At 43.1% G+C, this 10191-nt stretch overlaps 1 long non-coding RNA gene across 1 annotated transcript; it reads right to left on the bottom strand.

The window, feature by feature from the left end:
• Positions 1–691: 691 nt before the first annotated feature.
• Positions 692–8193, bottom strand: LOC117080465. Its single transcript, XR_004435867.1, has 3 exons — positions 8050–8193; positions 3589–3706; positions 692–955 (listed from the first exon to the last, which is right to left on the bottom strand). It is a non-coding gene; the product is annotated as an uncharacterized LOC117080465 (long non-coding RNA).
• Between the last annotated feature and the right edge of the window lie 1998 nt (positions 8194–10191).

Here is a 10191-nt window from a genome sequence, read left to right as displayed (position 1 = left end):
AAATATACAACACATTATACAAACTGGTTAAAGGAAAATTGATGTAGGTGATAGGATAGAGAGAGATAATGCCTTCTTAAACCCCAGCATGATTAATGCATAGACAAGTATCGCATGTCCTTAAATGAAGGATTGTAGATGCAATTTTTAGGTATGTCACAGGATTGAGAACTAAAAGGAGCTTCAGAGGAGACCTGTGCCCTCATTCTTTATTTTCACCTGCTTGGCCTTTCTCTTTCCATCAGGGGCTTCTTCAAGGTTCCTGACTCTGCCACATCTCCAGTTGTTTCCTCCTGCTGGTCTCTCCGTTCTTTGCTTTTCTCTCCCATCCCTGCTGTGTGAAATTATTTTTCTTGGCCGAGATACAGAGTCATGTCCGGTGCCTTCCTTAACTTTGTTCAGGTAAAATTAATTGCTGTGCTGTATGCACCTGTGTTACTCACATTAAGGTCTATTATGTAAAACACATAAGGCACACTCACGTGATGATTAATGGTGTGGACTTTATAAAGCCAGGCTGCCAAGGTTTGTTTTTGACCAGGTTTGTTTTGGGCTAAGTCACTGAACTGCTCTGCGCTTTAGTTTCCTCATCTGTAAAATGAAGACAATAATGGTATTTATACTAATAGTGTCTTAGCCTGATCTCTAGCTGCTACAACAAAATATTATAGACTGGTGGCTTATAAACGACATAAATTTATTTCTCACAGTTCTGAAGGCTGGAAAATCCAAGATGGAAGTGCCAGCAGATTTGATGTTTGGTGAGGAGTTGCTTCCTCATAGATAGTCATCTTCTCACTTTTGCCTTCTCAAAAGCAGAAGGGGTAATGGTCTCTCCCAGGCCTCTTTTATAAGAGCACTAATTCCACTCATGAGCCATCATGACCTGATCATCTTCCCAAAGCCGCATCTCCTAAAGCCATAAGCTTGCCGGGTAGGATTTCCACATATGACTCTGCGGGTGGGAGATACAAACTGTCAAATCATAGGAAATACTGTTTATTTCAGAGGGTTGTTAGAAGGACCTAATGAGCTAATACATGGAAAATTGAAGAACAATGCCTGGTATACAATAATTATTAAGTTTGTTCACTGCTTTCTTGCTAGACTATGGGTTTCTGAGAACGGGGATGCAGGTCTTATTGATCCTGTAACTCTACAGCCTGGCCTGGCCCACTGTGGTCCTCAGGGATTGCTGCTGAATGAATGGATTGCACAGATGAGGAAACTGAGGAATATGTTCAGGGCCCCACTGGAGCATGCACCAAGGGCCTTGTGACCCCCAGGGCTGTGTTCCTTGGTCAGCTATTGAATTGTTCACCGCTGAATGTGGAGTAAGAAATTTCTGCTTATGTGCCTTTAGCAAGGAAACCTCGGTGCATTTAAACTCACTTTTTATGTTGCCTTTTATGACACCTAGGAGAGGGACATTTACGGTTACAGAACATTAAAAGAAAAATGAATGCAAGTGTAAACTTCTGAAATTACTGTGATTTAGGGAATGATAGGTGTTATTTTTTCACAGGTTTTATATAATGTGAGTGCATGCTATGGAATTATCTGAACAAAAGTTGTAAATAAACCCGAAGAGTACTCATTTTTAAGATACGATATGATAGAAGTATATGCTTATCTTTCAAATATTTGTAAAATGTATGATATTTCTAACAGTTTAAACGTGAGATATTTCCAGACAATATTTATTGCCTAAGACTGTGAAACAGAGGCATAGCCATGTTTTACGGCCCTGATTTAGAACCCCTAATTCCCCAAGCACGCACAGTAGGAAGAGGCAGGAAGGCAAGGGAGGGTCCAGTTTCTTGCCTCAGAATTAAGACCTCTTTGTCCTCTACCTGCAGGTATCTACTCTACCCTGGCTGTGGGTGCAGTTCTGATTTGGGGGGAATTTAAGGAGCCCTGATCTATTGCAAGTTATTGCTGCTGCTGGGCCCACTCTGATCTGAGTTCCAACTCCAGTTAAGAGAACCAATTTTTTATTGCTTGCCAATTGTCCTCTCTATGTTAGGCTTTTACATGCTTCATTTCATTTAACCCTCCTAATAACTTAACATGTGATGAAACAGATGCCCAGAGAGGGTAAGTGATTTGACCAAGCCACCCTGCAATGTGAATGGGGAACCAGGATTTTAAAACCTTGGTGTATGATGAAAACAACCCAAATGCTGATCAGCTGATGAATGGATAAACAGAATGTGATATATCCATACAATGGAATATTATGCAGCCATTAAAGAAATAAAGTAATGATACATGCTATGTATTAGTCATGATTCTCACAAAAAAAAGAACCAATAGGATATATGTATGAGTGTATGTATATATGTGCATGCACATACACACACACTCGCGCACGCACGCGCGTGCACACACACACACACACAGAGAGATTTATTATAAAGAATTGGAGGCCGGGAATAGTGGCTCATGCCTGTAATCTCAGCACTTTGGGAGGCCAAGGTGGGTGGATCACTTGAGGTCAGGAGTTTGACACCAGCCTGGCCAATATGGTGAAACCTCATTTCCACAAAAAAAAAAAATACAAAAATTAGCCAGGCGTAGTGGCGGGCACCTATAATCCCAGCTACTCAGGAGGCTGAGGCAGGAGAATCACTTGAACCCAGAAGGCAGAGGTTGCAGTGAGCCAAGATTGTGCCACTGCACTCCAGCCTGGGCAACAGAGCCAGACCCTGTCTCAAGAAAAAAAAAGAATTGGCTCAGGCAATTATGGAGGCTGAGAAGTCCCAAGATCTTTGGTTGACAAGCTGGAGACCCAGGAAAGTCTATGGTATAGTTTCAGTCCTAATCCAAAGGCCTGAGAACCAGGAGAGTCAATGGTGTAAGGTCTATTCTGAGTCCAAGTCAAAAGGCAGAATTCCATTCTCAGTGGAAGACATTCATGCAGAGAGAGAACAAATCCTTTCTTACACAGCCTTTTTGTTCTATTCAGGCCTTTAATTGATTGCATGGGGCCTATCCACACTGGGGAGGGCAATCTGCTTTCTCAGGCCACCAGTTCAGATGTTAATGTCATCCAGAGACACCCTCACAGACACACCCAGAATGATGTTTAACCAAATACTTGGCACTCTGTGACCCAGTCAAATTGGCACATAAAATTGACCATCATATGCTATCACATGGATAAATCTCAGAAACATGCCATGAGAAAGATGCCAGACACAAAAGGTCACATATTATATGATTCTATTTATATAAAATATCCAGGATAGGCAAATCCATAGAAACAGTGAGCAGATGAGTGGTTGCCAGGGACTGGTGGGGAGTGGGGAATGGAGAGCAACTGCTTAATGAGCGTGGAATTTGCATTTGCGGTGGTGAAAATGTTCTGGACCTGGATAGTGGTGATAGTTGCGTAGCACTGTGAGTGTCCTTAATGCCACTGAATTATACACTTTATATTGGTTAAAATGGTACATTTTATGTTACACATATCTTACCACAATAAAAACAGACAGATAGAAACCTATTACAGTTATCTTTGAAGACCTTGATTTTTCTCATAAAACAGGATGTGCTTCTGCCTTGTTTCTGATTCTCAGTTCCTACCTGAGAACTGGATCTCTCAGTGGAGAAACCGTTCAGCCCCTTGGTCCCTCAGCTGCAGGATTGCTGCTTTTTCAGAGCACTCCTCCACTTCCTTTCCCTTCTGGCTTGGAGCTCTGACCTGCAGGAAGAACCTGCAGTGAACACCACTCATCTCCACTTCCTGCCCACTTGCAGCTCCTGGCTGCTGCTGCTTCATCTCTCATGTGGCTCTGCCCATACCTATGTAAACTCTAACCTCTCACCTTTCGCTTGGCATTGTAGTGGCTGGATTTCCATGGCCTGGTGCTGGGCCTCACCTGGGCTTGCCTCAACTCAGGGAGCTGGTCAGACTGACCTTTGTCAACACGTTCACATCTACTTCCCTGCTCACCTTCAGTCTTTTCCTTCTGTAGACACTTTCTTACTATCCTTCCCTACTCCTGACATATCTGTCCTGCCATTCTGACTCCCTGGACCTGTCAAACTGTCCACAGGGTGACAATTAGTCCTCTGCAGAAGTGGAATGAAGGCTACTCATTCAGGCCTTCCTTGCCCTTCTCCAGTTGGGTCACTCTTCCCAGAAAACATGTAGGCATTACCCATCCAACCCCTAATTAATCTTCCCAACATGTGCTTAGATTATGTTTACTCTCCATCTCCAAAAACTTTACTGGCAACTGTAGCGACATTTTCTATGCTTTACTGCTGCTCAGCATCTTCTGAAAGCCTTTCTACATTTAGGGAAATGTGCAATTAGGAGTCCTGCTTTCCCAAGGCAGATGCTAGAAACTCTTACCCAGTCTCCCTTGCAGCTGGAGCATAGGCCCAGGACCCTTGATCTGCCCATAGATTGCTCTTGGTAGACTTAGGTTCAGAGGAGAGCACCACCAGGAAGCCACATGGAGTGGGACTCATTTTCTGGAAGTAGAGATGAGGTCTTGCATCTAGTGCCTGGTGGCAGTAAATGTGGGCCTCCATGGAATTGGCACAGAGGGTGGATTAGCTGCTCGGTTTTCAAGTTTTGTTCTTTGCCCACCCAGAGTTTCTGTAAATTACCCAATATCTCAATATTTTTATTCAAATTACCCCCAATTTTTCAGCTTTATTGAGGTGCAATTGACAATTAGCAATAGTGTATATTCTAGATGTACAACATGATGTTTTGATATATGTATACATTGTGACATGATTACCACAATCAGGCTAGTTAACCCATCTGTCACATCACATAGTTACCTTTTTTGGTGATGAGATTACTTAAGATCTACTCTCTTAGCAAATTGCAAGTACACAGTACATTATTATTAACTATAGTCACTATGCTGTATGTTGGGTCTGCAGAATTTATTCTTCATACAAGTACAAGTCTGTAATGTCTTTTAATTAATTTGTTTTCTATTTAAACTCCCTGGAATGGTTGTTTGTAACTCAGAAGTCTTAAAGTGCACAGTCCCTTTGTCTTCTGATTAAGAGCAAATGTCTTCCCTTGCAGTTGAGGCTTTGTCTGTTGTGATGTCAGTTGTTTCTCCAGGCTTTGCACTTTTCATGTCTCTATGATATAGTCAGAGGGTGTAGCTCCATCTCTCCTGATCAAAGGGGGCTCCCCATGTCTATCCCGTGGTTCCTGCTGTCTACTCCACTTGGAACACACTCCCAGCTACACCTTTGTCACTAATATTCTACTCTTCCAGTGTTTCTTTAGAGAAACGCTCTAAATTTTTTTTTTTACAACACATCGTACGTAAGCTCCCCCACCATAAAAATGTGTCCACTTTTTCTGGAGGGCAGAGGCTCTGTCTTAGTCGTCCCTCAGAATTCAGCCATGTCTGGCCAGGGAACTCACCAGCTGGCTTAACAAAATAGCACTTTGTGATCCCTCAGGGTGGGCACTTGTGAAAGGATCCCTGTAATGGCCTGACACTTGTTACTCCAACATCACTTTTTTCTTGGGAATGTCTTCAATTGCTGCTTCCACTGCTCTCATGGCCTTAGGTGGCATCAAAGTCCTTACCTTTCTAGCCTAAGGATGGGCCAATTCTCTTCTTTTAGTATCTTTCAGAACAGCTGTGCTTAAGTTAAACCTTTGTGCTAATAACATAGAATTATTCATAAAACTCTTGGGTGAATAAATGGTTGTTCTCATCACCTGCATCTGCCCATCCTTGGGTGCCCCTCCAGATCTGTATTGCAGGAAGTCAGGGATCCCAAATGGGGAGACCGGCTGGAGCCGTGGCAGAGGAATATAAATTGTGAAGATTTCATGGACATTTATCACTTCCCAAATAATACTCTTGTAATTGCTTACGCCTGTCTTACTTTAATCTCTTAATCCTGTTATCTTCATAAGCTGAGGATGTACATCACCTCAGGACCCTGGGATAATTGTGTTAACTGTACAAATTGATTGTAAAACATGTGTGCTTGAACAATATGAAATCAGTGCACCTCGAAAAAGGACAGAATAACAGCAATTTTAGGGAAGAAGGGAAGACAACCATAAGGTCTGACTGCCTGCGGGGTTGGGCAAAAAGAGCCATATTTTTCTTCTTGCAGAGAGCCTCTAAATGGACATGCAAGTGGGGAAGATATCACTAATTTCTTTTCCTAGCAAGGAATATTGATATTAATACTCTGGGAAAAGAATTGCATTCCTAGGGGGAGGTCTATAAACAGCCGCTCTGGGAATGTCTGTCCTATGTGGTTGAGATAAGGACTGAGATATGCCCTGGTCTCTTGCAGTACCCTCAGGTTTACTAGGATTGGGAAACTCCAGCCTGGTAAATTTTTGATCAGACTGGTTCTCTGCTCTCAAGCCCTGTTTTCTGTTAAGATGTTTATCAAGACAATACGTGCACCGCTGAACATAGACCCCTGGTCCTGTTTGCTCAGAAGCATGTGATCTTTGTTCCCCTTTTTACCCTTTGAAGCATGTGATCTTTGTGACCTACTCCCTGTTCTTACACCTCCTCTTCTTTTGAAATCCTTAATACCTGCTGGTTTTGTGGCTCAGGTGAGCATCACGGTCCTACTGATATGTGATGTCACCCCTGGAGGCCCAGCTGTAACATTCCTCTCTTTGTGCTCTTTCTCCTTATTTCTCAGACCAGCTGACACTTATGGAAAATAGAAAGAACCTACGTTGAAATATTGGTGGCAGGTTCCCTCAGTAATCTGTCTCCCTATCCAGCTTCAAATGGCAAGAGTCAGCTTTTATCCCCCCTCAACCAGGTAGGACATTCAAACCTTGCTAAACTTATAGGAGCTTGAGCTCAAGAGAGCCATATCAGAGAAAGGAAGACATTCTTCCTTTACCCTGGTCTAAGTCCTGTCTTCTAATCCCTCACTTCTTCCAAGTTCCACTGTTTCTCAGGACCACCAACACTGGAAGTACCCATTACTGTATATGTGACCAAATCTTCTGAACACAAGGATGTGGCTTTATTTTATTCCAAGACTCAAATGAGACAGATCCATTACAGCACAACTCAATTCAATATCTATAGATGTAAGAGATATATATGCACACAGCAGAGATATATAGGCAGTGCACAGTAGATGTATGGAGAATTGAATTAACCCAAACACATCCTTCAATGTTTGTAGTTATAGGAATTTCAACTCTATACACAAATATTGTACCTTTAAAATATTTTTATAAAGTAACCTAATTTATCCTATCTCATTGGGCTGGTAGCTGGGGAAGGGCTACTTAACCTAAGTCATTCTTGGACTTTCTCTGCCTCCTCCAACCCTAGAATTTAGATCACAGTTTCAGGATCATTCACATTCCCCAGGCATCTGATGTGGGGTGATGTCTCCCTTGTTACCAGGTCATTAGTTCACAGTTTTCTGCTGTCTGCAGGGCTCTATTAGAACTAGCGCCTCTCTGCATAATTTTTTTTTTTTTTTTAAGAGATAGGGATTTTCTATGTTGTCCAGACTGGCGGTGGCTATTCACAGATGTGATCCTGCTGCTGATCAGCGTGGAAGTTTTGTCCTGCTCTGTTTCTGACCCAGGCTGGGTCACCCCTCCTCAGGCATCTTGCTGGTTCCCTGCTCCTGGGAGGTCACCATATTGATGTATTTAGTGCAGACATCCTATTGACATAGTATGCTACAGCCCAGATCTCCTGGGCTCAAGCAATCCTCCTGTCTAGTCTCCTGAGTAGCTGAGTCTACAGGTGCACAGCACTATGGCTGGCTCTGCAGATTTTATTTCATGCTTCAGGCACAAAAGTCTTTTACAAGGCTGTCACAACTAGCTAGATTCAGAGATTGCCAGTGAGTGAAATGAAGCCCTAGATGTGTTTTTTTTCACCAGCATAGTGTAAATTTTTTAAACAAAATTAATACACTTAGGATATAAAACCCCAGGTAGACATAGTCCTTACCAGTCCCACTTGTCTCCCTACCAGCTTTACTCATTTGTTTGTTTGTAATATCTTTCTGATTCTTTGAAGGCATTTGAACATTTGAGCTTACCATTCCTCTCTGGAGTCATACAGCCTCCTTTTTTCCTGCCTTGGCCTGGGGTTGGCTGTGTGGTCTTGGGAGGATCCTCTCTTCTTCCATGTCTTGATTCAAATGTTCAAGTTACTCTGTGAATTGCCTCATTCTTTAACCTCCTTCATTAACCCTCTTAGGTCTTCAAAAGACAGAGGACTTTGGAAAACAAAGGCCTAGAGATATTACTGATTAACCCCTGTTTTCTTCCTTGCCACATCCCTGAAAAAATAAGGCACTTTTGGAAGTTGTGGGAGAAGAAGGCAGGGCAGAAAAAAAAGAGAAGAGAACATAAATGTTGTTGCAAAATATTAGCTAACCACATCATCTAAAACAGAGAAAAACTAAAATGTGAGAAATTTTGAACACAGAAGGAAAGAAGAAAACATTATAAACTTAAAGGGACATGGTTGGGAACCTCTGGAGTCTTACAGTATCTGTCAAATTACATGATGCAGGTAACAGTGCTTTTCATCTGTGTCCTGCATCCCAAAGCCACTGTTCTTTCCTGTGAGCGCTTAATACCACTGAACTCCCTTTTCCTGCCAAAACAGTTCACATGCTACCCCCTCAGCAGCTGTCATACACCTGGAGACAGGACACAACCTGCTCATTCTCTGAATAAGCTCCATACTTTATTGCCATGACTTTTCCCAAAGTCCCTGTCTGAAAAAAACAATGTCATTAGACATGTAAAAGGAAAAAAAAGAGCCTTCTTCATCTTCTAGCTACAAAGGAAGCAGGGTGCATCTAGGGGAGATGATGCAGCAGGGAAGGAGACCTGTGCAAGGTGGGGCTCTCCTGTGCAGGGCAGCCTGGAGAGGATGACTGGGAGTCCCATGAGACTTGTCCAGGGAATGTGGCAGGAGATGGGAGAAGTGCAGAAACTGGGAAAAAGGATCAAGGTTTTGGCCTGAAAAAAATCAATCTCTTGCTGGTGGAGAGAATCAAGCAGTTTTGATTTCTCAATCCTACAGGATACTTGTAGCAAATACAAAAGGAATAACGCACAATTTCTGTCCTCAGGGAGTTTACTTTTTAATAGAGGAGGCCAGACACATACTCCAGACCAGGCAATACCTGGATAGGAGTAGTGGCGTAATAAGTGGAAATTCAGAGGACGGGGAGAGAACTGGGGTCTGAGAAAGCTTTTTGGAGCAGGGAAGACTTGAGCCAAACCTTGAGGAATGAGTGGGATTTGGAATGTGGAGAGGGGAGGCCCCTAGGTGGAGGGACCCTGTGGACAAGGTGTGACAGTCAGGGGATAGTGAGTAGGGGGGCCTGCAGGCTGACACAAAGGAGTGAGTGGTAGAGAAAAGGTTGGAAAGGAAGGAGGAACGGAAATGTGGTGAAAGCTTGACCAGTTGTGTGACTTTATATGATCTTTTGCCTTAGTGTCTTCATCCCTAAATGGCCATAATAAGCCTAGTTGTGGTTTTCATGAAGTTAAATGGGGCCCTTGATATGAAAGCTTTCTATTGTGTGGGGCTTCAAAAAAAGGTCAGTTCTCCCTTTCTAGACTGAGGCACTTGGACACTATCCTGTAGGCTGTGTGGTGCCAGCAGGGCTCGTGAGCAGGAAAAGGAACTTCAAAACCTTGGCAGAGAGGGAATGATGGAGGAGGATATGAGAGGGGCTTGTGAACAGCCAATCCAAGCCTGCCGTGATGGAGGCTGGCAAGCTCTGATGGGATATGCTGAGTCCTCGGTGGGGCCTATTACCAGAATGGGAAGCCCTTCAGTCATCTTTCAGATCCAGGTTGAGGCCGTGAGATCATGCTTGAAATATTTTCCTAGAAGTTCCACAGAGCCATCAGGCATTAGGGGGCTGCCAATCCCCGGGCTGCCAATCCCCAGACCCTCAAGTGGGAGCGGACTCTGGGCTAGAAAGTGAGAGACTCTACACTTCCTTATAAATCATCATTGCCAGCCAGTCTTCAGTCTGGCTGAAATTTAGTGGATATATTAAAAGTGCATCCAGGCACAATAAAGCCTAGGTTGAGGTTTAAAATATAGCTTGTCAGATGAGTATTTAGTGGTGTGTTTTAATATGCATAAGTGCAAACCGGAATTTAATATGTAGGCTAAAGTACACATTAGCAATTTCATAAGTGATCTCAAA

Source organism: Trachypithecus francoisi, unplaced genomic scaffold (genome assembly GCF_009764315.1).
Source record: "Trachypithecus francoisi isolate TF-2019V2 unplaced genomic scaffold, Tfra_2.0 Lachesis_group8, whole genome shotgun sequence".
Lineage (NCBI taxonomy): Eukaryota > Metazoa > Chordata > Mammalia > Primates > Cercopithecidae > Trachypithecus > Trachypithecus francoisi.
This window is presented reverse-complemented; position numbering and strand designations above follow the sequence as displayed.